The sequence below is a fragment of the Symphalangus syndactylus genome, chromosome 13 (genome assembly GCF_028878055.3).
Source record: "Symphalangus syndactylus isolate Jambi chromosome 13, NHGRI_mSymSyn1-v2.1_pri, whole genome shotgun sequence".
NCBI classification, from domain to species: domain Eukaryota; kingdom Metazoa; phylum Chordata; class Mammalia; order Primates; family Hylobatidae; genus Symphalangus; species Symphalangus syndactylus.
Window position 1 is genome coordinate 52,609,999 of NC_072435.2, and position 6,111 is coordinate 52,616,109.

Genomic DNA, 6,111 nt, shown 5'->3' on the forward strand with positions numbered 1-6,111 from the left:
CAGCAGACAGGCAGACTGTAAATAACAGAGGAGGGTAATGGGAATACAGCAGGGATGCTGAGAAGGAAGGATTCGCTTTGGGGTATGATGCCTGCAAGAGCCCCACCGCATCCATTCTGGGAGATGCCCCCACTGCCAGCCCGACCCAGCCTGGAGGGGGCCGGAGGAAGACAGCTGAACTATGCCCCACTGATTGAGCAAAGGGCAAACATCCCCTGCCTTTGTTCTCCTTAATCTAAATTGAATCTGGGCAGCGGGACGATTGCAAGGTGGAAGTGAAAATCCAGCCGCATTTCAAAATTACACTGATCAAAATGGAAACGGTCTGGAGGCTTTGAGGAGGGACAGCCCGTGCGGCTACAAACCTTACTTCACGTTAATTGACACCCTTTTCAGGGAGGAAAGGGCAGGAATAACTTCATAATACTATAAACCAAGACTGTGGCCACTGCCATCCATGCTAAGAAGCCCAGGGAGACTTTGAGGCTGGAATCCTTGCCCCTCGTTGTTTAGACCCTGAGGCCTGCAGAGGTCCGGAGGCATCCCCTGCTGTGTCTTCTCAAGAGTGAAGATCTCCTGCCCTGATCTCACAGCCTTCTCTGTCCCCTCTGACACTCTTTGACCCAAGTCTCAACAGTACCTGCCCGGTTGTGGAGGCAAAAGGTGCAGAAGAAGGGTCAGTAGCTTGGAACTGGCTGTAGCTTGGAGCCCAGCCTTACCTCTGTCTGCTTTAAGGCCTTCCCTGAGTCATTGGCCCTTACAGAGAGCATTCTCCTCTCTCCACACCTACCCAGTCTCCAGGGACCACCCTGCCAACATCCTCAGGATCCCTCATTCTGGTCAGCACAGCAGGGTGCAGGTCAGTGTCTCCAGGGTTCCAGAATCCATCCCAGGAGCTCACCCTCACATTCCTTCCCTTAGAGCATATAGGAAGATATCCCCTATATACACACACCCTTATCTCTCCTTGAAATTAAGCAGTATTCACTCAGCCTGCAGGAAAGTAGTCCAAGACTTTTTTCATGTTAATCTAAATTAAATCTGCAAATGGAAAGAAGGCCTCATGTGAGAAGAAGCCAACCTCATCCAGTTGCTGGCTGAGTGTTGGAGGGAGAGCGAGTGCTTGAGTGAGCAAACGCGTCGTTGTGAAATGTGCATCCTGCACAGGACCGTGTGCACATGTGCAGGTGTCTGGGGAGGGAGCTTGGGCCATGATTCCCAACCTGCCTCCAGGGAGGTCCCTGGCATTCCAGATGTTCTGTGTTTAAAAACAGCCTTTCCAGTGGTTTCAGGAGAGAAAGGGATAAAATCTAAGAGCTGTGTGACCCCAGCCTGCCCAAACCTTTCGGCCTTGTTAATCCAGGACTCAGAAACCCCAGGGTCATTGCTATGACTCTGAGGCAGATTTGGGCTCCCTGAAGCCCACACAGCCCAAGATAGCTTGGTCTGAAACCTCAGCATCTGCCTCACTCCCCTGAGCTAAGCCATTAGAGAGTCTTTGACGGAGTGTGAATAACCTGGGAGGTTTCATACTCACCAACACAGCTGCCTTGGGCCAGGGAAGAAAGGGCTTGCTGCCTGGTCCTACTGGAGAAAACCTGGAATTTGGGCCACCAGATGGGTGCCCGGGATAGGTGGGAAAACAAAGTTCTCCAAGTGCGTTAAGCTGCTGATCTGATGGGGCTGCCAGGTAAAGTACAGGATGCTGAGTTAAATTTGAATTTCATGTTGGTGATGAATCTTTTTAAGTGTAAGTATGTCCCATGCAACATTTGAGGCATACTTATACTGAAAAGGTGTTTATTATTTATCAGAAATTCAAATGTAACTGGGCATTTTTAATTTTTGTTTGCTAGATCTGTCCATCCTAGCTGCTGAGGGCAATGGCATCTTGCAAATAAGATGCAGGGAGCAGCGATCCTACCACCCAAGGAGCCAGCCTTTCAGGGGACAGTGCACCCCACGCCAGCTGGGAATGGCTGAAACACTGTGCCAAAGCCACCAGTTCTCAAATGAGTTGACAGATGGAATCCTGTCTTTATTGATATCTGTCTAGTGAGGTCTTCCCTGAGACTGCTGCTTGAAGGCATAAGTGTGTCCCAAATGTGTCTGTGTGCCCTGCAGGGCCAGCTCAACCCCAGGCAGTGCTAGGGGCCAACAACTTGGGGCTGGGCGCCGTGTTGCATGTCTGTAATCCCAGTACTTTGGGAGGCCGAGGTGGGCGGATCCTTTGAACCCAGGAGTTCAAGACCAGCCTGGACAACACAGTGAGACTCGTCTCTACTAAATCAATAAACAAATAAAGGTGGTACGTGCCTATAGTCCCAGCTACTCAGAAGGCTGAAGTGGGAGGTTTGCTTGAGCCCAGGAGGTCAGGACGTTGAGGCTGCAGTGAGCCATGATCCACTACTGTAGTCCATCCTGGGTGACAGAACAAGATGCTGTCAAAAAAAAAAAAAAAAAAAAGGACACCTTGGGTTTAGTTCCACTTTTACTGGACACAATCTCTCTAACGCTACGTGTCCTCATCTGTAAAATGGGGTCAATCATCTCTCCTCTACTGGTCCCACAGTTGCTTGTCACGAATAAATGATAAGTTTTAGGAAAATAGTTGGTGAACTGTAAAATATTTCAAATCAAACATCCTACAGTGTTTGTGTTGCTGTCAAAATAGGACTATTACATTCCCTTGGTAGGAGCAGCCCCACCTTACCAAACGGGTTTCCCAGAAGGCGTTGCAGAAGGCCTCAGCGCAGGACGGGCTTGCTTCGGTCACAGTGGCACAGCAGCCCCACCACAGACATTGGCAGCCAAGCCTCCACCAGTTCCTCCGACCAATGTTGCAGGCAATAGGAGGCACTAGGGAGGCATCAGAACACCCTAGCTTGGACTGTCTGTTTTTAAATAAAATAAACCCTGAGCCAGGCGTGGTGGCTCATGCCTGTAATCCCAGCATTTTGGGAGGCCGAGGCGGGGCAGATCACCTGAGGTCAGGAGTTCGAGACCAGCCTGGCTGACATGGTGAAAACCTGTCTTTACTAAAAATACAAAAAGTAGCCGGGTGTGGTGGCGTATGCTTGTAGTCCCAACTACTTGGGAGGCTGAGACAGGAGAATCGCTTGAATGCGGGAGGCAGAGGTTGCAGTGAGCTGAGATCACACCACTGCACTCCAGCCTAGGTGACAGAGCATGACTCTGTCTCAAAAATAAGTAAATAAATAAATAAACCCTGTAAGGGATGCCGAGTGTCCGGAACGGATATAATTTTAAGTATTTCTAACTGAAATATGTAGATTGATAGCTAAATCACAAGGACATATCAACAGACATGTGTTTATTCCCAGCTTTTAACCGTGTGCTTAACACACGTTTCCTCAGCCCATGGTGAGTCCGGTCTTCCCTCTGGGAAGCCGAGGCAGGGGTGCTGCAGGCTGCTCCATAGGAGATCGGGGGCTCCTCAGACCTCCCCTCCCCAGGCCTAGCAGTTCAGTGTCCAGCCTCAGGTCAGGCCCAGCCCCACTCCCCACCTGTCTTTCTGTCTCTGTCTTTCTCTAGGGGTCAGGCAGAGCTCCACCAGGGTCTCCAACTCAGGCGCTGGAAACCGGTCACTGCACTGGGCTTGGTGACGCCAGGCCAGGGACCTAACGGACACTGTGTAGAGCTGACTGTGGCTCCTCTACACAGGCGGTGGGGCTGCTGCCCTTCAGCAGAGCCTCGACTTTTATTTAAAGCCAGTAGTTTGAGCCCTGCCACAGGACGTAGTCAGAGCTTTGCCGCAGCCTGCCTTCCCTGATTGCTGCAGGTAACACCATGCTCCCTGCTTCCTTTCTGCTTCTCAGTGGACATGGGTCAGCTCCCTCATCCTGCCTGGGGCATCCTCAGCTCCTGGGCAAGGCCAGCAGCTGCTCTCCATGCCCACCGCAGGGGTGGACACACAGAGGTATTTAGGTTGAGACTCAATCAGAATTTTTAGAAATCTCCCCCTAAGTATTTTCCAAGCTAGTGAAGAAACAGAAATCCATAACAACCACAAAGCAGCTGTGTGACAGCAGCATGCTATGGTACTGGAGCAAGGAGATCAGCCCTGTGCTCAACAGGATAAATTTTCTTTTTTTTTTTTTAAAGACAGAGTTTCACTCTTGTCGCCCAGGCTGGAGTGTAATGGCGCGATCTGGGCTCACTGCAACCTCCGTCTCCTGGGTTCAGGCAATTTTCTAGCCTCAGCCTCCCTAGTAGCTGGGATTACAGGCGCCTGCCACCTAATTTTTATATTTTTAGTAGAGACAGGGTTTCACCATATTGGCCAGGCTGGTCTCGAACTCCTGACCTCAGGTGATTTGCCCACTTCAGCCTCCCAAAGTGCTGGGATTACAGGCGTGAGCCACAGTGCCCGGCCAACAGCATGAATTTTTAGGACCTTGCAGGAGGAAACTATCTGGGGTCCAGAAATGGGTTCATTTCCACCCAGGAAGCTCAGCTGCCCAGGAAGGTCACAGAACTGCTCGTGCCTGCTAGACTGAGCTAGGACAGAGCAGGGACAGAAGGTAAGGGGCAGATGCCTTGTGCATTTGGGAGGAGAACAGAGCCGAGAAGTAGGCAGTGGTGGCCACTTTCAACCACAGCTTCACCAGGCTCTAACATCAGGGGACACAGGCCTGTTGACAGCCCCAGGATCTCACCACCTGGGTGAACTACCCTTTGGCAATCTTCTCTAGGCTTTGTGGTCTTTGTGTCACTCTGTCTCCTCTGTGGATTTTTCATTATGGGTATAACAATTACTGGATCGATGCATGGCCTTTGAAAGCCTTGTTGGAAGCGTGTCGCTTTGGAGAAACATGCTCAGGGGAAGCCTTGAAAATACATTATCCACTCCCCAGGTAGGCAGGCCTCTGTCTTGAGAGCACACAGGGCGTCTTCTCACTCCTTAGGTCTCCTAAGAGGTGCCTGGTGCTAGGGTGTTATCAACCATGGTGATGTGATGGGAGGGGCGCACCAGGGTGTTCAGGGAAGAGCAGGCTGACTTCTGGCTCTGTGAAGCTGGAGAAACCTGCTAGCATAGCACAAAGAGCGCCAGACTGGGTGCCAGGACGGTGGCTCTCAGGCTTGACTCTAGCTGCACGTCATTCGGCACTGTTTCCTCTCTCAGTGTCCTCATTTGCATCATTAGGAGATGGAATATTTTTCCAAGAGTTGCTCATTCATTCATTTAAGAATATTGCCGAGGCTGGGCATGGTGGCTCATGCCTGTAATCCCAACACTTTGGGAGGCCAAGGTGGGCTGATCACCTGAGTTTGGGAGTTCGATACCAGCCTGACCAACCTGGAGAAACCCTGTCTCCTAAAAATACAAAATCAGCTGGGCATGGTGGCACATGTCTGTAATCTCAGCTACTCAGGAGGCCGGGGCAGGAGAATTGCTTGAACCTGGGAGGCAGAGGTTGCTGTGAGCTGAGATTGTGCCGTTGCACTCCAGCCTGGGCTACAAGAGCAAAACTCTGTCTCAAAAAAAAAAAAAAAAAAAGACATCCCTGTAATCCCAACACTTTGGGAGGCCAAGGGGGTGGATCATTTGGGCCAGGAGTTTGAGACCAGCCTGGCCAACATGGCAAAACCCCGCCTCTACTAAAAATACAACAATTAGTTTGGTGTGGTGGCATGCGCTTGTAATCCCAGCTACTCAGGAAGCTGAGGTAGGAGAATTGCTTGAACTCAGGGGGCAGATTGTACCACTGTACTCCATCCTGAAAGACTTTATCTCAAAAAGAAAAAAAAAAACTGAATATTGCTGGGCGCGGTGGCTCACGTCTGTAATCCCAACACTTTGGGAGGCCAAGAGGGAGGATCACTTGAGGCCAGGAGTTCGAGACCAGCCTGGCAAATGTGGTGAAACCTCGTCTCTACTAAAAATACAAAAATTAGCCAGGCATAGTGGTGCATGCCTGTAGTCCCAGCTACTCAGGAGGCTGAGGCAGGAGGATTATTCAAACCTGGGAGGCAGAGGTTGCAGTGAGCCAAGATCACACCACTGCACTCCAGCCTGGGCGACACAGCAAGACTCCATTTATGAAAACGAAGAATATTTATTGAGTGCCTTTTATGTCTCAGGCACTA